Source organism: Bos indicus, chromosome 27 (assembly GCF_029378745.1).
Source record: "Bos indicus isolate NIAB-ARS_2022 breed Sahiwal x Tharparkar chromosome 27, NIAB-ARS_B.indTharparkar_mat_pri_1.0, whole genome shotgun sequence".
Taxonomy (NCBI): Eukaryota; Metazoa; Chordata; class Mammalia; order Artiodactyla; family Bovidae; genus Bos; species Bos indicus.
This window is the reverse complement of record NC_091786.1, coordinates 43,660,684-43,686,750: the sequence shown is the minus strand read 5'-3', so window position 1 is coordinate 43,686,750 and position 26,067 is coordinate 43,660,684. Positions and strand designations below refer to the sequence as shown.

General features: G+C 40.7%; 1 protein-coding gene and 1 long non-coding RNA gene across 2 annotated transcripts in view; one reads left to right on the top strand and one right to left on the bottom strand.

Annotated features, from left to right (window-relative positions):
• Positions 1 to 26,067, bottom strand: part of ZNF385D (zinc finger protein 385D) — a 981,977-nt gene that overhangs the window by 759,767 nt on the left and 196,143 nt on the right. The window lies entirely within an intron of this gene.
• Positions 1 to 26,067, top strand: part of LOC109553374 (uncharacterized) — a 44,216-nt gene that overhangs the window by 9,862 nt on the left and 8,287 nt on the right. The window contains exon 2 of the long non-coding RNA XR_002180017.2: positions 18,337 to 18,563. This is a non-coding gene — a long non-coding RNA (uncharacterized lncRNA). The remainder of the gene's footprint in view (positions 1 to 18,336; positions 18,564 to 26,067) is intronic.

Below are 26,067 nucleotides of genomic sequence, written 5' to 3'. Positions count from 1 at the left end.
CCTAGCGGGGAGCTTGAGAATGAATCACGAGCTCCTGAGTTCTCAGGCCATATTTTTTACAAAGCTACTGTAAATATTAGCCCCATTCTCTGGAGGATGTGCCAAAATTCTTTGTGGTTTCATCTGTACCCAGTTTGCAACTAAAAGAGTTTATATAAAACCTAAAAGTGTCTTGCCCCAGAAAAATTCTGAAGACCTAAATTAGAGATTGTTTTGGTGAAAAGTTAGGTCAAAGAAGGAGCTGGGAAGCCTGAGAATCACTGAGAAGCGATTGGAAAGACATAGTTTAAAAGCATCTCCTCTGTGTCAGGCACTCTTGCAGGCACTTAAATGTTAGGAGATCCCGTAGGCAAATACCCTAGTTCTCCATGGAGTGTGAGGAGGGGGACAGTGTGGGCTTATGGGATGACTGTCAGTAATTGATTACATGCCAAGGAAGAGCAAAACTGTGATGTTGATCATGATTAAGATCTGGGATTGCCAACTGAGCACTGGAGGACTAAGCTGTCTCCTTATTTCAAGGAGCACTGTTGCATTCTCTCTCAACCTTGGTGCTTACAGTCCCAAGATTTCCTCTATTTTCCCCATGAACTCTGACTTCTCAAAAGAGATTTTTTTATTTTAGTGATTTCGGTTTTTGTCCCTGCCTAGTCGTGAAGAGATATCCCACACCCAAGGTAAGAGAAGCCCAAGTAAGACGGTAGGTGTTGCAAGAGGGCATCATAGGGCAGACACACTGAAACCATACTCACAGAAAACTAGTCTATCTAATCGCACTAGGACACAGCCTTGTCTAACTCAATGAAACTAAGCCATGCCTGTGGGGCCACCCAAGACAGGCGGGTCATGGTGGAGAGGTCTGACAGAATGTGGTCCACTGGAGAAGGGAATGGCCAACCACTTGAGTATTCTTGCCTTGAGAACCCCATGAACAGTATGAAAAGGCAAAATGATAGGATACGGAAAGAGAAACTCCCCAGGTCAGTAGGTGCCCAATATGCTACTGGAGATCAGTGGAGAAATAACTCCAGAAAGAATGAAGGGATGGAGCCAAAGCAAAAAGAATACCCAGTTGTGGATGTGACTGGGGATAGAAACAAGGTCCAATGCTGTAAAGAGCAAGATTGCATAGGAACCTGGAATGTTAGATCCATGAATCAAGGCAAATTGGAAGTGGTCAAACAAGAGATGGCAAGAGTGAATGTAGACATTCTAGGAATCAGCGAACTAAAATGGACTGGAATGGGTGAAATTAACTCAGATGACCATTATATCTACTACTGCGGTCAGGAATCCCTCAGAACAAATGGAGTAGCCATCATGGTCAACAAAAGAGTCTGAAATGCAGTACTTCGATGCAATCTCAAAAACGACAGAATGATCTCTGTTCGTTTCCAACGCAAACCATTCAATATCACAGTAATCCAAGTCTATGCCCCAACCAGTAATGCTGAAGAAGTTGAAGTTGAACGGTTCTATGAAGACCTACAAGATCTTTTAGAACTAACACCCAAAAAAGATGCCCTTTTCATTATATGGGACTGGAATGAAAAAGTAGGAAGTCAAGAAACACCTGGAGTAACAGGCAAATTTGGCCTTGGAATACGGAATGAAGCAGGGCAAAGACTAATAGAGTTTTGCCAAGAAAATGCACTGGTCATAACAAACACCCTCTTCCAACAACACAAGAGAAGACTCTATACATGGACATCACCAGATGGTCAACACCAAAATCAGATTGATTCAATTCTTTGCATCCAAAGATGGAGAAGCTCTATACAGTCAACAAAAACAAGACCAGGAGCTGACTGTGGCTCAGATCATGAACTCCTTATTGCCAAATTCAGACTTAAGTTGAAGAAAGTAGGGAAAACCACTAGACAATTCAGGTATGACCTAAATCAAATCCCTTAAAATTATACAGTGGAAGTGGCAAATAGATTCAAGGGATTAGATTTGATGGACAGAGTGCCTGAAGAACTACAGATGGAGGTTTGTGACATTGTACAGGAGGCAGTAATCAAGATCATCCCCACAAAAAAGAAATGCAAAAAAGCCAAATGGCTGTCTGGGGAGGCCTTACAAATAGCTGTGAAAAGAAGAGAATTGAAAGGCAAAGGAGAAAAGGAAATATATACCCATTTGCATGCAGAGTTCCAAAGAATAGCAAGGAGAAATAAGAAAGCCTTCCTCAGCGATCAATGCAAAGAAATAGAGGAAAACAACAGAATGGGAAAGACTAGAGATAGCTTCAAGAAAATTAGAGATACCAAGGGAACATTTCATGCAAAGATGGGCTCGATAAAGGACAGAAATGGTATGGACCTAACAGAAGCAGACAATATTAAGAAGAGATGGCAAGAATACACAGAAGAACTGTACAAAAAAGAGCTTCCCAACCCAGATAATCACGATGGTGTGATCACTGACCTAGAGCCAGACATCCTGGAATGTGAAGTCAAGTGGGCCATAGAAAGCATCACTATGAACAAAGCTAGTGGAGGTGATGGAATTCCAGTTGAGCTATTTCAAATCCTGAAAGATGATGCTGTGAAAGTGCTACACTCAATATGCCAGCAAATTTGGAAAACTCAGCAGTGGCCACAGGACTGGAAAAGATCAGTTTTCATTCCAATCCCAAAGAAAGGCAATGCCAAAGAATGCTCAAACTACTGCACGGTTGCACTCATCTCACATGCTACTAAAGTAATGCTCAAAATTCTCCAAGCCAGGCCTCAGCAATATGTGAACCGTGAACTTCCTAATGTTCAAGCTGGTTTTAGAAAAGGTGGAGGAATCAGAGATCAAATTGCCAACATCCACTGGATCATGGAAAAAGCAAGAGAGTTCCAGAAAAACATCTATTTCTGCTTTATTGACTATGCCAAAGCCTTTGACTGTGTGGATCACAATAAACTGTGGAAAATTCTGAAAGAGATGAGCATACCAGACCACCTGATCTGCCTCTTGAGAAATTTGTATGCAGGTCAGGAAGCAACAGTTAGAACTGGACATGGAACAACAGACTGGTTCCAAATAGGAAAAGGAGTACGTCAAGGCTGTATATTGTCACCCTGCTTATTTAACTTCTATGCAGAGTACATCATGAGAAACGCTGGACTGGAAGAAACACAAGCTGGAATCAAGATTGCTGGGAGAAATATCAATAATCTCAGATATGCAGATGACACCACCCTTATGGCAGAAAGTGAAGAGGAACACAAAAGCCTCTTGATGAAAGTGAAAGAGGAGAGTGAAAAAGTTGGCTTAAAGCTCAACATTCAGAAAATGAAGATCATGGCATGCGTTCCCATCACTTCATGGGAAATAGTTGGGGAAACAGTGGAAACAGTGTCAGACTTTATTTTTCTGGGCTCCAAAATCACTGCAGATGGTAACTGCAGCCATGAAATTAAAAGACACTTACTCCTTGGAAGGAAAGTTATGACCAACCTAGATAGCATATTGAAAAGCAGAGACATTACTTTGCCAACAAAGGTCCATCTAGTCAAGGCTATGGTTTTTCCTGTGGTCATGTATGGATGTGAGAGTTGGACTGTGAAGAAGGCTGAGCGCTGAAGAATTGATGCTTTTGAACTGTGGTGTTGGAGAAGACTCTTGAGAGTCCCTTGGACTGCAAGGAGATCCAACCAGTCCATTCTGAAGGAGATCAGCCCTGGGATTTCTTTGGAAGGAATGATGCTAAAGCTGAAACTCCAGTACTTTGGCCACCGCATGCGAAGAGTTGACTCATTGGAAAAGACTCTGATGCTGGGAGGGATTGGGGGCAGGAGGAGAAGGGGATGACAGAGGATGAGATGGCTGATGGCATCACTGACTCGATGGACGTGAGTCTGGGTGAACTCCGGGAGTTGGTGCTGGACAGGGAGGCCTGGCGTGCTGAGATTCATGGGGTCGCAAAGAGTCGGACACGACTGAGTGACTGAACTGAACTGAACTGAGTCTTTCTCTAATATATACGTTTACTCCTGATATTCCCTGTATCTAGATGTCTACATAAGCATTCTTAAGAAACCATGATCACTCTAAGTTCTGTGTTTGCCTTCACATTTCCCCCCTTTCAGTCATAGAGCCGTGGAGTAGGCACTACTGATGATACAGAGTGCCTCCAGGTTGCTTGAGAATATTTTGCCATATCAAGAGAAAGTTCCCGAAAAATGCATTCATTCCAGCTGTGGCCGGCACACTGTATGACGGTCCTTAGTATTTCCACTTCATGGTCATCAGATTTTTGCAGAGCTGGCTCCCCTGGAGAACTTGTAACTTGCTTCCACAAATAGAATATTGGAAAGACGGACATGCTTACAGGGGTATGATGCTGTTAAGTCTGTACATGTATGTCACATCTTACGTGTGTTACATAAGACATGTACAGATGTGAGACTGGACCACAAAGAAGACAAAAGCCAACACAATATTGTAAAACAATTGTTCTCCAATTAAAAGAATTTTTACAAGAAGGCTGAGTCCCGAAGAATTAATGCTTTTGAATTTTAATGCTGGAAAAGACTCTTGAGAGTCCCTTGGACTGCAAGGAGTCCAACCAGTCCATCCTAAAGGAAATCAACTCTGAATATTCATTGGAAGGACTGATGCTGAAGCTGAAGTTCCAATACTTTGGCCACCTGATGCAAAGATCCAAGTCACCGGAAAAGACCCTGATTCTGGGAAAGATTTAAGGCAGGAGGAGAAGACGACGGCAGAGGATAAATAGATGGATGGCATCACCGAATCGATGGACATGAGTCTGAGTAAACTCCCGGAGCTGGTGATGGACGGGGAGGCCTGGTGTGCTGCAGGCCGTGGGGTGACAAAGAAACAGACACGACAGCGACTGAACAACCACCACAACGACTCTAATGCCTTTTGTGAGGAGACACACCCTCGCGAGCTTTGAAAGAGCAAGCTGCCCCATTCTGAGCTTCCTTATGGAGAGACCACGGGACAGGGCAGTTAGGGTAGTCTCTGGTCAACAGCCAAGAAAAAACTGAAACCATCATGAGCAGCCGAATGTCACCAATGCCATGAGAGTAAGAAAGGGGTTCCTTCCCCAGCCAAGTCTTAGATGTGACCACAGGCAGACACCTTGGTACCAATTTCTAGAAGCCTGAAAGAAATTGAAAGGTCCACCTCAGCTTCCCTTCATCAGGTTTCTTAACCAGTACTTCATGCACTTACTGCCCTATGCTCTCAGAGGACGTGTTTTGTTTAGAGCCATTTTGCTCCAAAACTTCTAACCCACACAAAGTAACTGGTATGTTAGTGAGTAATCTGACTCTGAGTCACTGCACTCTGTCTACTCAAATGACACTTTAACTTTTCACTTTGCGCTCATCAGCTGCAAGCTGGCAGACGATCCAGACCACCCAGATCAGCAGTGTCTGGACTCTCGATATTTAGAAGCTGTGAGATAATACGTTTGTGTTGTTTTTACCCATTAACTTTCCTGTGATAATGTATACTGTCATGCAGCAATAAAAAACCTAATAAGCCAGTGAACTCTTTGGTATTAACAGTAAAACTGAGGACTGACCCAAATTTCCAAGGAAATGTATTTGTTCATCAAAGAACATTTCCATGACAGTTTATCACCTAAGCTTTTCAAAAATGGTTTAAGTTTTTTTTTTTTTTTCCAGCTATACTAACCTCAAACAGATAAAGCATATTAGGGTAAAACAGATAGAAAAAAAAATTATTTCTCCCATGAAGTAATTCTCATGGGATGAACACCCCTGATGAACACTTACGCACCCTTTACTTCTGACCCTGGATTTGGTTTTACACGCTGCAGCACTCTGACAACTGTTTAAATTTCCCATATAAGACAAAGACTCATTTTATATACTAGATACACTGATCAATAGATCAGATCTGACTTAGAAAAAAGTAGAAACCTGTTTAAAAAAAACACAATAAACTGCAGTAGCCACGTTTCACTACAGTACCATTTAATATATTTTTATTCATCTGAATGATAAGCTTGAGGATGGTTAATTAAGTTTTCAGACTCAAATCAGACTAATTATAGACCCTGTAAAACAATCAAAATTGAAAATGACATTGTTGAATTATAACAATTATTATAAACAAAAAGGTAATATAGGATGATAAATTTGAGACAGAAAATGACTATTTAATAGAGATTTTTTAATATGTTAGAGAGTTTAGTGACAATTTCCTTATACTCATGCTTCTCAAACGCATTATATTCACACTTAAACTCTAAGTAGATCCATAAAAGACATGAATACTGGTCTAAGAAGAAATGTAACAGATCATTAAACAGTAGACAGAAGATTATACATTTAAATTAGAAGATTTGGTTTCTTAGATGCAAAAAGAAGACTAAGAAGAACTTTAATTACAATCTTAAAATAGATAAAATAATGTCATTAAATAGAAGGTGGTATTTAGCTTCTATTTCTATCAGTGAAAGAACAGTAATGCATGACTTTACCTCATGAAAAATGTAGGCAACATATTGTATTTAACCATTTAAAAAGGAAGCTCCTTGGTTGGCTTTTTAAATTAGCTAACTGCTTACTGGTGGTTCTGTGTCTCTGTTGCTGCAAAGAAGCTTTGCTCTGGTTGGGGGGTGGGGCTACTCTTCTCGCTGTGCTGTGCACCCTGAGGATGCAATATAGTGCTTTGTTCTCAAAATAATTTTTAAAATCTAGTATTTGTTTGGATTTTAAGGCTTGGTAAACCATTTTTAAAGACATTTTCTGGCTTCAATTCAGTTCAGTCACTCAGTCATGTCCAACTCTTTGTGACCTCATGGATCACAGCATGCCAGGCCTCCCTGTCCATCACCAACTCCTGAAGCTTACTCAAACTCATGTCCATCGAGACAGTGATGCCATCCAACCATCTCAACCTCTGTCATCCCCTCTCCTCCAGCCTTCAATCTTTCCTGGCATCAGGGTCTTTCCCAATGAGCAGCTCTTCACATCAGGTGGCCAAAGTATTGGAACTTCAGCTTCAGCATCAGTCCTTCCAATGAATACTCAGGACTAATCTACTTTAGGATGGACTGGTTGGGTCTCCTTGCAGTCCAAGGGACTCTCAAGAGTCTGCTCCAACACCACAGTTCAAAAGCATCAATTCTTTGGCACTGAGCTTTCTTTATAGTCCAACTCTCACATCCACACATGACTACTGGAAAAACCATAGCCTTGACTAGACGGACCTTTGTTGGCAAAGTAATGTCTCTGCTTTTTAATATCCTGCCTAGGTTGGTCATAGCTTTTCTTCCAAGGAGCAAGCATCTTAATTTTATGGCTGCAGTCACCATCTGCAGTGATTTTGGAGCCCCCCAAAATAAAGTCTGTCACTGTTTCCACTGTTCCCCCATCTATTTCCCATGAAGTGATGGGACTTGATGCCATGACCTTAGTTTTCTGAATTTTGACTTGGAACAAGTCAACTTTTTCACTCTCCTCTTTTACTTTCATCAAGAGACTTAGTTCTTCTTCACTTTCTGCCGTAAGTGTGGTGTCATCTGCATATCTGAGGTTATTGATATTTCTCCCGGCAATCTTGATTCCAGATTGTGCTTCTTCCAGTCCAGCGTTTCTCATGATGTACTCTGCATATAAGTTAAATAAGCAGGGTGACAATATACAGCCTTGACATACTCCTTTCCTGATTTGGAACCAGTCTGTTGGTCCATGTCCAGTTCTAACTGTTCCTTCTTGACCTGCATATAGATTTCTCAGGAGGCAGATCAGGTGGTCTGGTATTCCCATCTCTTGAAGAATTTTCCACAGTTTGTTGAGATCCACACAATCAAAGGCTTTGGAGTAGTCAATAAAGCAAAAGTAGATGTTTTTCTGGAATTCTCTTGCTTTTTTGATGATCCAGCAGATGTTGGCAATTTGATGTCTGGTTCTTCTGGCTTTTCTAAATCCAGCTTGAACATCTGAAAGTTCACGGTTCATGTACTGGTGAAGCCTGACTTAGAGAATTTTGAGCATTACTTTGCTAGCATGTGAGATGAGTGTAATTCTGCAGTAGTTTGAACACTCCTTGGCATTGCCTTTCTTTGGGATTGGAATGAAAACTGACCTTTTCCAGTCCTGTGGCCACTGCTGAGTTTTCCAGGTTTACTGACATATTGAGTGCAGCACTTTCACAGCATCATCTTTCAGGATTTGAAATAGCTCAACTGGAATTCCATCAGCTCCATTAGCTTTGTTTGTAGTGATGCTTCCTAAGGCCCACTTGACTTTGCATTCCAAGATGTCTGGCTCTAGGTGAGTGATCACACCATCATGTAATTTTCCTTTAAATGATGCCAGATCTCAAATCTTCAGCAACATGTATATTAATTGATAAGACTGTTGCATTTTATTAACACATCTCAGAATTAAACTCTCAGAATTAAACTTCTCAAGCAAAGTTTGAAAGCCCCAAAATAAAAAATGAATGCTTGGGGCTGGTGCACTGGGATGACCCAGAGGCATGGATGGGGAGGGAGGAGGGAGGAGGGTTCAGGATGGGGAACATGTGTATACCTGTGGCGGATGCATGTTGATATATTGGCAAAACCAATACAACATTGTAAAGTTAAAAAATTAAATTAAAAAAATTAAATTAAATTAAAAAAAGAAAGGTATGCATCAAGCAGATGATTGAAAAGAAAAAAAAAAAGTTGCTTTGATATGTTTTCTTCCCCTTCCTGAAGTATTGACCAGATTACTAAGTTCATTTTGAATAAATTCATTGAGTTATAAAAAAAATGTGAAAATATACCATATGGCCATGAAGCACCTTCACACTCCAAGATTTTATAGATTTGTGATTCTATACATTCTATATATCTTCAATTTTAACATTTATAGAACTGCTATGTGGCTACTTAGAAAGAAAGTTTTACCCAGTTTTGCTCTAATTTTTGAGGTATGTTTAAATCAAAAATGTTTTTAAAAATTTTTAAATTTTAAAAATAGGTGATGTGCTGTATACTGAATATTATTTACTGGCAACTTCAGCTCACTATATCTATAATTTACCAGATGAGATTTACTTTTTTTCTGATCCAAAGAGCCAGGAATGAAAATGGAAAAGCTGTAGAAGCTTTAAAATCATTAATTTGGAGGAATAATGTATAGATCAAAGATGATTTAGGAGAAAAAGAGAATACTAAGAGACCATTTAAGCCAAATGAAATGGCACCGTCGACAAATGTTTAGATAGAGTATTCTCAGTGTCATAATCATTTCTAACTCAATGATGCTTATCAGTTAAACAACTTTTATTGTAAGCTTTTAGTGCAAACTAGACAATTCTGTGTGCAAAAAGCTTACATATCAGCAATCTTTTTCTCAAAACAATTCACATATATATAAATATGATGCAAACCACTGAGATCCATCTTTTGGAGAAAAGATCTCTGTCCCACCGGAAAGGGAGATGTTAGTATTGTGGTGTTGGCAATACATTCAGGAATGGTGGTTGGTGATTATCTTCTGAGAACAAACTTCATTGCCTAAAGTCAAGGCACCAATAGAAACTGGCATGAAAGAGTATATATTTTGTACCAAAGTCCAGCTGGCTTACTTTAATGCAATTTTTCATAATGATACTTTGCTAAGTTGAAAATAGGCATAACTTGAGACTTTCCTGGTCAAACATTCACATTCTTTTTAAACATTTCAAAATTCAATTTGGTTTCACATTTCTATTGCTTAACTAAGCAAGTTTACTCAACCTCAAACAGGCTTTAGAAAGTGAGGGGGTTTTTTTAGGCACTAGAAAATAAGAAAAGCCTCTGAAGAATTTAAGCTTTGACATAAATACATAATGGGTCAGAAAAGAGCTTTGCAAAGTTATGGTGGAGAGAAAGAACGCTCCCAGGGCAACGAAAGTTCAGAGGAAACTTGAAATGTGGCTTGAACAGATACCAGACATATGAAGAAATACTGACTTCAAGGGATTGGTCAACCAGGAAAGCAGGTGAAAGAGTTTGCTAGGCATTGTGACTTGGATTTATTAAAACACTATCCAGGGGATACCAGTCCTGTGGACAAGAATTAGCCCTTGGCATGACCATCTCTGGGGCTTCCCAGGTGGCTTAGTGGTAAAGAATCTGCCTGCCAATGCAGGAGACACAGGAGACGTGGATTCAGTCCCTGGGTTGGGAAGATCCCCTGGAGCAGGAAATGGCAGCCCACTCCAGGATTCTTGCCTGGAGAATCCCATGGACAGAGGAGCCTGGTGGGCTACAGTCCACAGGGTCACAAAGAGTTGAAGACAAATGAGCATGCATGCATGCATGACCATCTCTGGTGGGAGAGAGGCTGCAGGCTTCAATGTCTTGATGTTCTAAAATTCTTAGGTCATCTAAGGCCCTCGTCCTGAGGACATGACCAGCAAGTGACCGTTTGATTTTGACCTGGCTTTGCTATATCAGAAGACGTGTCTGTAAGGGAAGGATGAGCTAGTCACAGAAACTTGATGTGCTTTTGATCTCGGGCACTAATTTCCTGCTGAAATCCTGGCATCTCTCTCCATTTCATGCTGTTACTGGATGGACACTCCCATAGTTGTAAAATCACCCTGTTCACAACAAGTGTCCAGAGTAATTGGCAACAATACCATGCTTGAAATGTGTTCACAATTAATGATTTCTTAAAATGAATTCCATTAATGAAAATGTCAGGGCTTTTAAACTAATAATTTAGAAGCACTTACTACAGCTCTCACTAGGTGCCATACACTGTTGAAACAGTTTACAAATGTGCATTCATTTGATCCTCAAAATGTCACCAGTGAGGTATGTCCTATCATTAACCCAGACTTACAGATGAAGAAATTGACGCAGAGCTGAGTTTTGAACTCTGGTCCTAGCCCTAGAATGAGAGTCTAGTGATAACTTCTAGTTGCATGCATACATGCTGTCACTTCAGTCGTGTCTGACTCTTTGCGACCCCATGGACTGTTACCTGCCAGGCTGCTCTGTCCATGGGATTCTCCAGGCAAGAACACTGGAGTGGGTTGCCATGCCCTCCTCCAAGGGATCTTCCCAAACCAAGGATCCAACTCCTGTCTCTTATGTCTCCTACATCAGGAGGCAGGTTCTTTACAACTAGTGCCATCTGGGGAGTCCCATCTTCTAGTTAGACTGTAACAAACTTGAAGATTCTAGTTTAAAATCCCCTCACTTATGAAAATACATGTGTAAATTCTTAAGAAAATACATGGTCATTTTCCTCTGAAATGTCTTCATTCCTTGGTTCAGTACCTTTCTATAGCAACAACTTTTAACTGTTATCTGCAGGCATTTATTTAACTGAGATCTATTAAAATAAGACAGGCACTGATCAACACCATATGTTTTTCAGTTTACTGTTAACACGTATCTATTTTTCAAGCTCATACTAACTAATGGAGCACTATGAGTAGTTTAGAACTATTTAAGACTATAAAAAGTGAAAGTCGCTCAGCTGTGTCCAGCACTTTGTGACCCTATGGGCTCTAGCCATGGACTCAGTCCATGGGATTCTCCAGGCCAGAGCACTGGAGTGGGTAGCCTCTCCCTTCTCCAGGGGATCTTCCCAACCCAGGGATTGAAGCCAGGTCTTCAGCATTGTAGGCAGATTCTTTACCAGCTGAGCCACAAGGGAAGCCCACTTAAGAGTATAACTAATTTACAAAAATCTATTTTTTTAAATATTAAAGCTTCCCTGCTGTGACTAATTTTTCTGTCCTCACTCTTTCTAAACACACACACACACATACACACACCTAGGCATACTTTTTAAATTCTATAGACATTTTAAATTCATTTTGCAGGGAAAATGAAATAAGAGGGGACAAATTTCCTATCATGAGGAATATTTAGATATTCTGAATAACAATTTATTAGACCCAGGCCAACTCATAATATTGAAATTTTGTTTAAAGAAGGAAGTTATACATAAATGTCCATCAACAGATGACTGGATAAAGAATATGTCGGAGAAGGCAATGGCACCCCACTCCAGTACTCTTGCTTGGAAAATCCCATGGATGGAGGAGCCTGGTGGGCTGCAGTCCATGGGGTCGCTGAGGGTTGGACACGACTGAGCAACTTCATTTTCACTTTTCACTTTCATGCATTGGAGAAGGAAATGGCAACCCACTCGTGTTCTTGCCTGGAGAATCCCAGGGATGGGGGAGCCTGGTGGGCTGCCGTCTACGAGGTCGCACAGAGTTGGCCACGACTGAAGCGACTTAGCAGCAGCAGCAGCAGTACATATGTACAGTGGATTGTTACTCAGTCATAAAAAAGGGAAATGATGCTATTTGTAGCAACATGGGTGACCCTAGAAATTGTCATACTGAGTGAAATGAGAAAGAGAAATACCGTATGACATCCTTTATATGTGGAATCTACAACAAGACACAATGAACTTATGTACAAAATAGGAACAGGTTCACACACACAGAAAAAAACTTAGGGTCACCAAAGGGGAAGGGGGTAAATCTGGAGCTTGGGGTCACCATACACGCAGCACTGTGCATAGACAGCAAGGTCCTGCTCTGTGACACAGGGAAGTGCATTCAACATCTGGTAATAAATTATAATGGACAAGAATCTGGAAAACATATATTAATATATATATATATTTGTGTATATAAAAATTTATCTGAATCACTCACTTTGCTACAGACCAGAAACAACACAACATTGTTAATCAACTGACTTCAGTACAAAAGTGGGAGATTAAAACTGAAGGAGGCAGTATTCAGGAGCTGGGGAGCTCAGAGGGAAGGAGGGAGGGACAGAGCTGTGATAACACTGGGCAGATTAGGAGGGTTCATAGATTTGCTTCAATAAATTGATTCACATAATGTGAAGAAAGGCATCATAGGAATAAGTCTTTTAGCCTCCTCCTCATCATCAGAAATTTTACATTTTTAGACTTATCTCACATATCTCTCTTTAAATAATGATAATAAGCCAAATTTAAATAGCTTGAAGTTATTTCATGCAGCATTTAGAAAAGCAGGATTTAATAGGCAAAGAGGGGACCTAAGTGGATGATTTTACATGTCTTATGTCCTGTTGAAAGTATCTCCTTTTTCATTAGGCACAACCACTGCCTTCCAAATAATATTTGTTTATCCTAGAAAGTGAGTTCTACTTACAGAGCCATGTGTAAGTTGCCCCTTAAATGCCATCTGTTCTTCTTTATTAATTCCAGCATGCTTTTGCCCTGACATGTTTGCATTGTTTGGAAAATGAACACTTACCCATTAAATTCAACAATAAAAACGGCCCAGTGGGTGTAATGAAGCAATAAAACTGTATTCTTGTTAAGTGTTACCATCACAGTTTGAGATTTTATATTGCTGCTGAGGAGTAATTTCTAAAACAATTACTTGTGGGCAAATATATTAATAATATTCAAATACATAAAAGTTGAAAAACGAATCTACAAGATGGGACATTTGAAGCTCAGACTGACATTCTGTCCACAGAACAGCCCACCCGCTGGAGCATGTACTAATTGTACTCTGACTTGTGCCCTCTGTGATGGTAGCTGCATTTACCAGGTGTCAACTGCAAATTGGCGCTTGCCATCGGCACTTGCCCTCCACCTCTGTAAGGACTAAACTACATGGTGCTGCAGCTGAGGCCATCCACATCCCCTGAAGGGAGTTCGGGGTAAAGACCAGGAGTGAGGACTCTGTGCGCTGGAAAGACACCGCAAAACAGGTATTTAGAGAGTTAGATATTTTCAAGCTGATCTAATGAGCCTGATCCTTGTATCTCCTCATATCTAGAAAAGCATTAAAATCCTTCACCATGACCTCATGCTGTTCCTCATGATTAGCAGAGTTCAGTTCAGTCACTCAGTTGTGTCCAACTCTTTGTGAGCCCATGGACTTTTAGCATGCCAGGCCTCCCTGCCCATCACCAGCTCCCAGAGCTTGCTCAAACTTGTCCATTGAGTCGATGATGCCATCCAACCATCTCATCCTCTGTCGTCCCCTTCTCCTCCTGCCTTCAGTCTTTTCCAGCATCAGGGTCTTTTCAAATGAGTCAGCTCTTCACATCAGGTGGCCAAAGTATTGGAGTTTCAGCTTCAGCAACAGTCCTTCCAATGAATATTCAGGACTGATTTCCTTTAGGATTGACAGGTTTGATCTCCTTGCTCTCCAAGGGACTCTCAAGAGTCTTCTCCAACACCACAGTTCAAAAGCATCAATTCTTTGGTTCTCAGCTTTCTTTATGGTCCAACTCTCACATCCATATATGTCTACTGGAAAAACCATAGCTTTGACTAGATGGACCTTTGTTGGGAAAGTAATGTCTTTGTTTTTTAACAAAAACAATCTATGTCTAGATTGGTCATAGCTTTTCTTCCAAGGAGTAAGCGTCTTTTAATTTCATGGCTGCAGTCACCATCTGCAGTCACCATCTGCAGTGATTTTGGAGCCCCCAAATAATAAAGTATGTTACTGTTTCCCCATATACTTGCCATGAAGTGATGGGACCAGATGCGATGATCTTAGTTTTCTGAACATTGACTTTGAAGCCAGCTTTTTCACTCTCCACTTTCACTTTCATCAAGAGACTCTTTAGTTCTTCTTCACTTTTTGCCATAAGGGTGGTATCATTGGCATATCTGAGGTTATTGATGTTTCTCCTGGCAATCTTGATTCCAGCTTGTGCTTCATCTAGTCCTGCATTTCTCATGATGTACTCTGCATATAAATTAAACAAGCAGGGTGACAGTATACAGCCTTGATGTACTCCTTTCCCGATTTGGAACCAGTCTGTTGGTCCATGTCCAGTTCTAACTGTTCCTTCTTGACCTGCGTATAGATTTCTCAGGAGGCAGGTCAGGCGGTCTGGTATTTCTATCTCTTGAAGAATTTTGCAGTTTGTTGTGATGCACACAATCAAAGGCTTTGGCATAGTCAATAACACAAAAGTTGATGTTTTTCTGGAACTCTCTTGTTTTTTTGATGTTCCAACAGATGTTGGCAATTTGATGTCTGGTTCTTCTGCCTTTTCTAAATCCAGCTTGAATATCTGGAAGTTCACAGTTCATGTACTGGTGAAGCCTGGCTTGGAGAATTTTGAGCATTACTTTACTAGCATGTGAGATGAGTGCAATCCTGCAGTAGTTTGAACATTCTTTGGCATTGCCTTTCTTAGGGATTGGAATGAAAACTGACCTTTTCCAGTCCTGTGCTGAGTTTTCCAGGTTTTCTGGCATATTGAAGGCAGCACTTTTGCAGCATCATCTTTTAGGATTTGAAATAGCTCAACTGGAATTCCATCACCTCCACTAGCTTTGTTCATAGTGATGCTTCCTAAGGCCTATTGATTGCACATACTCCTCCACCAAAATCACATATATACTGGCCTTCACCCCTGCCTCTTTGGAGCAGTTTCTCAGAACCCTCTGAGACAGTCTCCCCAGCTAAAGTCTTCAGTTCAGTTCAGTTGCTCAGTCACGTCCAACTCCTAGCAACCCCATGAACTGCAGCACGCCAGGCCTCCCTGTCCATCACCAACTCCCAGAGTCCACCCAAACCCATGTCCATCAAGTCGGTGATGCCATCCAGCTATCTCATCCTCTGTTGTCCCCTTCTCCTCCTGCCCTCAATCTCATTTTGTCTCAAATACAACATAACTCACAGCTCTCACGTTGTGTGTTTCTTATGTTGGCAAAGGCACAGGAGATAGATTTTTTTTAGTATAGATCGTTTCTGCTACTAATTTATTTTTTATTTAGTTCATGTTGGTAAACTCCATTTCATTTTAAAGAAGTGAAAACTCTTTTTCAATTATCTAGAGAGAATTTCCCTAAATATATGTGTTAAGGGTTTTGCTGTGGTCACAGAACTTAATGGTTAACAGTCACAAATTCGGGAAGCAACTGTTAATTTCACAGCCCCTAATGGGACAAGGGCACATAAACAGCACCATAGCAGTGTGGAACAAGCCCTTTAGGACGAGCCAGGAGAGCTTCATATTGAGGTAAAATGAAGGGACTCAGTGGATGTCCACCTACCTTATACTTCTCTACAATATACCCATAAAGCTGCCACCCTTTAAGCATATCTATCCAGACTAACTAAGAAATATAATAGAGATAAGCACGTTCTCCTCTCCACTGAGAGAGCTTTCCATTCTTGTAATTTGGGATGTAATTTAAGCTAATTTAAAATAACAATACCATGACCTACCACTTTACAATTACTATTTACAAAGGATGTTCTGTGAAATTCTAAAATGTACTTTTAAAATGCTCAAAAAATACCTAAAATTCTTTTTCAGACAAGTTTTTTTCCTCTGATTACAAGACCCTTGTGATTCATCTCTAATAAATATGCTCAATTTTAATGAAATTGCCGCATTTATTATTTCATTTTGTGATTTATCACAGGGAATTAAGTGCAGTGGGGTCTTTATTTTCTTTAGGGAATGCAAAGCAGAAATTGCTTTCTATATTGTTAATTGGGCTAGATAATTATTATTGGTCTGGTTAAGTATATTTTAAATAGAGTATTACATTGACTTTGTAGGACTGTCTTGCGTAACATAATCACTCAGAGATGCCCCTTGAGCATATTCGTCTTATAGAGCTGGAGAATATTATGGCAGAATGTGAGCATTTTGCTTTTTTTTTTTTAAATTATGCAGGTGTGTTTATTTCAATTCATCCAGTTGTACCTATGATCTGCAAATTTTGGGGGTATATGTATTTTATATATGTTATAAACCTTGATAAAATATTTCTTTTTAAATAATAAAGAGACATTCAAAAATATGGATGAATTTTACCAAAATAACATTAAATGAAATATTAAATTCCAAAAGACTATATATAGTCTTAAGCCTTTTTATAAAACAAAAACATTTAAAAATTACACATATATATAACAAATATATAAGATATATATCTTCAGAACACATACAAATACAATAAACTAAATAAAACAGCAAGTCAGAGAGCAATGAACACAGAATGCAGGGTAGGCGATCCAGGGGAAGGAAACAGCAGGAGGAAACAATGAACACAGAATCCAGGGTAGGCGATCCAGGGGAAGGAAACAGCAGGAGGAAAATGAATAGTTAAATGTTGGACCAAGTCCTAAGTTTCCTTCTGGGTGTTGCGTTTGTGTACACTATCACACTACAAATACTGATTTACTAAATGAATAATTAGAAATAGTGCATGTATGAGACCAATGTAGAATATGCCATGGAAAATATTTATAGTGAAGTCAACTCTGCAAATCTCTGATTCAACGTTTTAAAAAATAATTTTTAAGTTATGATGAAAAGCATTTGACATCAGGGTAAAATTTGTGAGAGGATTATTTTTTCAAAAATTTTTCCTAGATTATACAAGAAAAATGTTTAAAGATGACTCATCTAGAAATTGTTTTCATCTTAAATTAATAAAAAATAATGTTTTCAAATGCCCTCTAAAAACTGAAATATAGTATGTCTGTTCCCTATCCTTTCTACTACTCTAGTAACTCTACAAAGAAACTTAATAGAACTGTGTTTCCTAGACTGTATTAATAGAATATCAATTTGGGTAATATTGATAAGCACTGAACACACACACACACACACACACAAACACACACCACAAAGTCGTTCTGTGCTACTATTTGGGAAAGATGTGAACATTTTGTTTTTATACAGCTCTTTATTGTTTATTGTTTAAGCTTCTGAGCTGATAAACAAAATCGCTTTCCAAAAAATTAAGAGACTAATGAAATGTGTAGTCCTTGCAAAACAGTAATTAATGCATAAATGCTTTGGATGCACAGCCTAAGAGATTTTAAAGAGTAGAATTTAAAAGATTTCAGTGAAGAAGTAAAATGACCCAGTCATTAGTAGTGCAAGCCTTTTAAAATTATATTTTATGAGAAACACAAGGAAAACACACCCAATATCCTACTTTTGACACCTAGGGAATACCCTGAAGTGCCAGTCTCTAAAAACATCAGTGGCAACATCCAGATCCAATTAACAAAGGAAGATTCTTCCCATAGAGAACTTTATCCCATATAGACAAGGGTAGGATGATAATGATAAAGAAAATGTAATTATTTTTTTATCCAGCAATCCTAGAAAGACAGATCTTATTCCTCTCCTCTCCCCAGAGTTATATGAGTCAAGTGAAGCTACTGACCACAGACCCTGCCCTGATCTCAGGGTGAGGAGGTGACCCCAGGACTACAGGCTTGTGGCAACTTCTTCCACGAGAGGACACGTGACCCAACACTGGGCCAATCAGAGACCTCCTGCAATCCTGAATGTTCAGATGCTGAGAGCTCTTTTCTTTATTCCAGTTTGCAAGCTGTGATGCCAGAGATGGCTATCAACGCCATCACCTCCTCTGAGAGAAGAAATTCTTGGTAGACTGAGAAAATGAATCAATCTGTGCGGCCAGGTCCCAGACGGTTCCCAGTGCCCCTGCCTCTCGGAGTCCACGCTGCTGTGCAGTCCCCTCTCACAGCGAATGGCTAACACATTCCACAAAGGAAATGAAGCAGAAAGAACGCTGTGTCATCTAGAGGTAAGATTATAAAGCTTCTGCCTTGCACCCTCTAGCCATCTATTTGGAGAGAACCCAGCTGTCTCGTTGGGACACTCAAGTCACCTTTTGGAAAGGTCTGGGCTTCCCCGGTGGTGCTAGTGGTAAAGAACCTGCCTGTCAGTTCAGGAGACGTCAGAGACAAGGGTTCAATCCTGGGTCTGGAAGATCCCCAGGAGAAGAGCGTGGCAACCTGCTCTTCTGGGGAATCCCATGGGCAGAGGAGCCTGGTGGGCTATGACCCACTGGGCCACAGAGAGAAGGACATGACTGAAGCGCCTTAGCAGGCACACGCCCATGGAAAAGAACGGAGGCCTCCTGTCAAGATCCAGCCCCAACTCATCAGCACGTGTGTGACCCATCTTATCAGTGCATTCTCCGGTCCCAGTGGCCATCAAGAGATGACCAATGTCATGGCCCACATCTTGGTTGAAGCCTACGAGAAACCCTGAGCCAGAATCATCCAGCTAAGCTGCTTCCGAATTCCAAATTACAGAAAATACGTGCAATATTAAGTATTTATTGGCTCATGCTGCCAAGTTTTGAAATGAGTTGTTGCACCAAGACTGATAAACACTGAAGTTCAGTAGAGTCATGAGGAAATAAGATACAGAAAGAGGGAGAAAGTTCAAGCCCGGCTTAACTTCTCCCTTCACTCAGTCACTCAGAACCTTCCCATTTTAAGTGTTGATAAATTCCCTTTTTTTCTTCCTCCTCAGGTACTTGACATAGTTTTAGGTCACTTGCCAGTTAAAGAGTATTAATACAGTTCTTGATGACCATCGTATAGCTCATAGCTTTCATTCAGCGACACCTCACTGAACTGGACACCTTGTAAAGACTTAACTATACTCTCTAATCCTTTATCAACTTTGCTAGGTTGTCACCATTATGATCAAATTGCAACTGAGTGCTTAACTTGACCAAGAAAAAACACTAGGCTCTTGACAGAGCTCTGCTCAACACTAGGCTTCCCTGGTGGCTCAGAGGTGAAGAGCCCACCTCTTCAGGAGGAGACACGGGCTTGATCCCTGGGTCAGAAAGATCCCCTGCAGAGGAAAATGGCAACCCACTCCAGTATTCTTGCCTGGGAAATCCTGTGGACAGAGGAGCCTGTCAGGGTGCAGTCCATGGGGTCAAAAGAGTCAGATACGACTTGGCAACTAAACCACCACCGCCACTACCTAAAACCAAAACCCAAGTTTATTTCAGTACGCCTCTATAGTTCACATTTCCACTTATCTAAAGAGGGTTTGGGAGAAGGCAGTGGCACCCCACTCCAGTACTCCTGCCTGGAAAATCCATGGACAGAGGAGCCTGGTGGGCCGCAGTCCATGGGGTCGCTAAGAGTCGGACACGACTGAGTGACTTCACTTTCACTTTTCTCTTTCATGCATTGGAGAAGGAAATGGCAACCCACTCCAGTGTTCTTGCCTGGAGAATCCCAGGGACGGGGGAGCCTGGTGGGCTGCCGTCTATGGAGTCACACAGAGTCGGACACGACTGAAGCGACTTAGCATTAGCATTAGCATAAAGAGGGTTTATGGAACGCTGAGAGACATTAGATAACTGAGTGATGTGGGCCTTCTCCGTACTTTCAGGTGGGAAAGTTATCCGTGTTCTTAGCGTAGATCGCATTGGCAGGCACACCTGAGACTTTGGCTTAGAGAAAAAAAAATATCGGCAGAAGTAAAGTTGGGAGAATGACATCTATGGAAACGAGTCAGGATTTCCTTTCTCGTGTTGTAAAATCAAAGATTTGGAAAAAGAATGAATAAGAGGATAAACATCGTAATTTTACAGTGCAAAAAATAAAAATAAAATTAAGAGGGTTTAATCTCAGATAAGGCAGTAGAAACTGTTTATATCACCATTTTCACAGGAAATTAGTAGCTATCCTGGCTAAAACTGAAACTGTTAGAAAACTAATGATTTCTTATGGATAGGTCGTATCTCAACCAGCTGGGGGAAATTCTTTACTTAAAGCCTTCTTCTAACTTTTCCTCTCTAGGCAGAATTAATTTTCCCATCACTTTGCTCACTTAGAAGTTCATTCATAAAGCTAACATAACCCTTTCACAATGTAACTTTTATTAATTACAAATGGCCTTTTCTCTCCAATAGATTATAAACTTTCTGAGGGTAGTAATTTGAACTTACTCATTTCTTCTTGTGTATTTTTTTTTTTTATTACAAAGCAATACATTCAAATCCGTGTTGAAACAGAGGAAACCATTAAAATCTTAATGCAATTATACTAACACATATTTTACTAAAATTCTTTATAAAGATATTAGCAGATACTATACATGGGAAACATGAGAGTTAAAAGCAGATCAGTTTGAAAAAATCTGAGTTAAAACATATTTATAATTCTTTCCTGCAGGACAGGTATCTTATAATACTTAGTATAGGAATTTTATCGTGACTTTACAAATATACTATGCAGGAATTTCTTAACTTATTTGACCCTTTCATCACAAAGTTTTGGGGCTAGGGCTCCATGGAACCCAGGTGTCCCTAGTGGGTAAAGAACACGCCTGCCAGTGCAGGAGACATAAGAGATGTGGGTTAAATTCCCATTTTGGGAAGATCTTTTGGAGAAGAGAATGGCAACCCCCTCCAGTATTCTTGTCCAGGATTCCATGGACAGAGGAACCTGGTGGGCTATAGTCTATGGGGCTGCAAAGAGCAGGACTTGACTGAAGTGATTTAGCATGCATGCATGCATGCAATATTCTGTTAGAAATTTAGGCTCTTTCAATTTTTTTCACTTTTTAAAATAAGTCCAGTATAAAAAATCTTCAGGCATTTATATCGTCTCTGTTAAAACTTTCTGAACAATTGTTTTAAATCAGAAACTCAAAGATGGAAGTATTGTTGCAAAGATTATGAACCACTTAGGTTTTCACCTGCATTGTTAAATGGCTTTCAAAATTATTATAGCCATTATTACACTCTATGAAGGGATGAAAATACCAGTCTCATTGAACTCCTGTTAGCATTGTATATTTTTCCTTTTACATTACTAGTGAAATGAGTAGAAAATGGTAACACATAACTATAAATATTTTTGTTTTGGTCCTATTAAGAGATGTAGCACTTCTGTATACATTTTTTAACAGTAGAACTTCCTGTTTATGAAATACATGTATCTCCACTTCAATCATGTATACATATTAATTAAAGCCTTACTTTTTCTAAAAAAGTTATTTTATAATCTGTTTCTCAATGAGTATTAATTATTAGGACATGGTTGACAATTTTGACATTAATATCAATTTTGCTTGAGCTATATTTGACAAGGCTAAAGTATTATTTTACTGTAGTCCTACAGGAAGGTACTTTTTTATGGTTGCCTCCATATTTTAGGCAACGGGAAACTATATTTTACCAAAAGGTTTTTTTCTTTGAGTTGCAATTTAATTTCATATGAAATGTATTCATGGTGCAAAGTAGGACTTAAATTGACATTTTTAGGGATTAAACTGACTCTTTTCCTCAAATAGCTAGCCAGTTATCCTAAAAAGAGTTACTGAACATGTCTTACTTTTCCATTTATATCTTGTTTTTAATCCATTGATATCTTTTAGATTTAATTAACATACAGTAAAGTTGAATTCCATTTGTATAAAATTTCATTAATTAGACCAACAATGTAAATGTTTGCAACCACCACTGTAATCCACATATTAAAACACTTTCATCACCTAAAACCCTCCCTTGTGAAACTCTCTGAGTCATACCCTTTTTATTTCTGAAAACCACTGATCTTTATCTTTACTGATCTGGTCTTTGTCACCAGTTTTCTCATTAAAGAATGTAATATTAAAGGAACAACAACAAAAAAACTGTGTACCCTTTTGAGACTGAATTTTTAATTCCAGTTACTACTTTCAAGATTCTTCAAAGTCACCTACGTGTATCAATAACTGTTCCTTTGTATCTGTGAGAAGTATTCCATGGTATGAGGGGTCCACAGTTTGTTTATCTACTTACCTCTTGAAGGACTCTGGGCTTTCCCAAGTTTTGAGATTATAAATAGAACTTTAAGAAAAACTCATGTACAGGCTTTTGTGTGACTACAAGTTTCCATCATGTCTTTAATTACCCAGGAGCAATACTGCAGCAAAGGTATGCTTAACTTTATAAGAAACTGCGTATTGTTTCTAAAGAAACTACACAGTGTTGAATTCCTACCAGCAATTTACGAGAATCCCAACTGCTCCAAATCTTCATCGGCAGCTGGTACTGGCAGCTTTGCTTTGTCTTTCCATTCTGATAGATATTTAGTGAGATCACAACATCATCTTAATTAAAATTTCCCTAATGGCAAATGATGTTGAGCATCTTTTCATGTGTTTCTTTTTATATTTACTATAAAATATGTATCTTAATATAGAAGATGCTATCTTTACTTACATTTGTCATGAATTCTGTAGGTTTGAGACCTCACCTCAGTGGAAGGCTGGATGGGGAACAGTGGATGACGTGACAAGGGGACGAGTAAGGTGGGACTTACACACAATCCAATATATTCTGTCTCTAAAGGTGAGAACAAAATAAGTCCACTGCTGGGAGGCGAAAACCAGCCCCAAAGACAAGCTCTGCTAACTTGTGACAAATGTTCAGATATAATTACCAAGACTCACCAAACTTTCATTTCAACTCTATTTTGCTGATGATAAGTAGGTAGGTAGGTAGACAGATAGAAATAGAAAGATACAGATAAATAGACAGATAGAGATATAGACTCTAGAAACAAGGCTTTTGTTTGCAGGTCTAGCCTCAAGAGCATTTGACCTGTGCAGTCCCATGGGGCCTCATGCTCAGAAGGGTCCTGTTTTTAGAGTTTAATGTCCTGTCTTGAAATCCTTAATAACACAGATTCTATCTCAGAATCGATGTTTTGCAAGTGAACTCCAGGGGGACCATGACGTGCATGTCTGGGGCTGGGGTGCTTCATGTCCCCCCAGGATGGCTTCCCGGCTGCCCATGCCTCTCTCTTTGGTTACGCAGGCCCTTCCCAACACCCCTCTTAGACCCCACCCTGAGGTTGCCCCCCTATCTGCCAAGAGCAGCCACTGGACTGTGTTGGCAGGAGAGGGCTGTAAGCTTCCTTGTACCCCGGTGGGGGCCTGGGCATGGCAGGGCCGGGCTGGCCATGGGGTCAGTGTGTCCTGGGCAGGGAGCACGGGGCCATCCCCGCTCTGCCCCCAGGGCCCTTGTGTGTCCTGTGACTACCACTGGCCCCTGATCCGGGCACCCAGCCCAGAACACCATCTGTTGAATGTCAGCCCACGGTCACAGATTGGAGTGGTGAGCATGGGAAAGTGGAAATTGACTCCCCTGTACCCACTCAAGTCAGTCCCTGACAGCACAAGTTAGTTAGTTCAGTCCCTCAGTTGTGTCCGACTCTGCGACCCCATGAATCGCAGCACGCCAGGCCTCCCTGTCCAGCACCAACTCCCGGAGTTCACTCAGACTCACATCCATAGAGTCAGTGACACCATCCAGCCATCTCATCCTCTGTCGTCCCCTTCTCCTCCTGCCCCAAATCCCTGCCAGCATCAGAATCTTTTCCAATGAGTCAACTCTTTGCATGAGGTGGCCAAAGTATTGGAGTTTCAGCTTTAGCATCAGTCCTTCCAATGAACACCCAGGGCTGATCTCCTTTAGGATGGACTGGTTGAATCTCCTTGCAGTGAGGGCACAAGACATTGTATTCAGCCTTCAAGGAAAGGCTGAATACGTGGAGCTCAGAGGATTTTTATCCCACTTTACGTCATGTACAGATGTGAGAGTTGGACCATAACAAAGGCTGAGTGCTGAAGAACTGATGCTTTCAAATTGTGGTGAAGACTCTTGAGACTGCCTTGAACAGCAAGGGTGGTTGATTTCCTTTAGGATTGTCATTTAGTCCATCCTAAAGGAAACCAACTCTGAATATTCATTGGAAAGCCTGATGCTGAAGCTGAAATTCCATGAATAAAAGCCTCTTTAATGTTACTTAAGACTTCATAGCCGGAGAAGGCAATGGCACCCCACTCCAGTACTCCTGCCTGGAAAATCCCATGGACGGAGGGCCTGGTGGGCTGCAGTCCATGGGGTCGCTAAGAGTTGGACACGACTGAGGAACTTTACTTTCACTTTAGAGGCTCAGTGGTAAAGAATCTGCCCACCCATAATGCAGGAGACACGGGTTTGATTCCTGGTTGGGGAAGATCCTACATGCCTCAGAGCAACCAGGCCTATGGGCCACAGCTACTGGGCCTGCATGTTGCAGTCAGGGACGCCCACACGCCCCAGAGCCCATGCTCTGCAACGAGAGAGGCCACTGCAGTGAGAAGCCTGTGCACTGCATTCAGAGAGCAGCCCAGGCAGCCGTGAAGACAAGCACTGCAAAAACTAAACAAAGAAAGTACAGAATTTAAAAAGAATATCAACTTAATAATATGCCATTCTCCTGGAGGAACTTTCAATACATATGTTGTCCAGGTGCTGAAACAGGACAATAGGTGCTGGAAGAAAGAGCTCTTCTTAACCTCAAGAAGGAGAAAGTTTGGGAGAAGGCAGTGGCACCCCACTCCAGTACTCTTGCCTGGAAAATCCCATGGACGGAGGGCCTGGTGGGCTGAAGTCCATGGGGTCACTAAGAGTTGGACACGACTGAGCGACTTCACTTTCCCTTTTCACTTTCATGCATTGGAGAAGGAAATGGCAACCCACTCCAGTGTTCTTGCCTGGAGAATCCCAGGGATGGGGGAGCCTGGTGGGCTGCTGTCTACAGGGTCGCACAGAGTTGGACATGACTGAAGTGACTTAGCAGCAGCACACCTATAAATAAGAGAGTCAAAAGTGTCAGTTGCCAGAAAACTGGGAAAGAAGATTTCTGTCACCCATCAAACCCACATACATGAAAATGATTTCCAGCTATAATGTCAGAGGCACAATTTATGAAAGAAAGCATTGATAAGCAAGGCTTCATTAAAATTTAAAAATTCTGTTCTGTGAAAGTCAGGAGGATGAAAAGACAAGCCACAGACTGGGAAAAAAATATTTGCAAGAGAGACTTCTGAGAAAGCACTGTTATTCAAAATATACAGAAACATAATAAACATAAACATAATATACATAAACATAATATCCTTTTATGAATGTTAAGCCTGACTGATGCTCATCATTGCCAATAATCCCACTCTTTATATATAAGTCCTTCAATTATTGCTAAAATAAGTAAAAGTTAATGAAAGATATATATATATACACACACACACACACACACACACACACACACACTGGCCATGTATATATGCGACCCTTTGAGACTCTATGGACCACAGCCCACCAGACTCCTCTGTCCATGGGATTCTCCAGGCAAGAACACTGGAGAGGGTGGCCATGCCCTCCTCCCGACCCAGGGAGCGAACCTCCGTCTCTCACGTCTCCTGCGTTGGCAGGTGGGCTCTTTACCGCTAGTGCCACC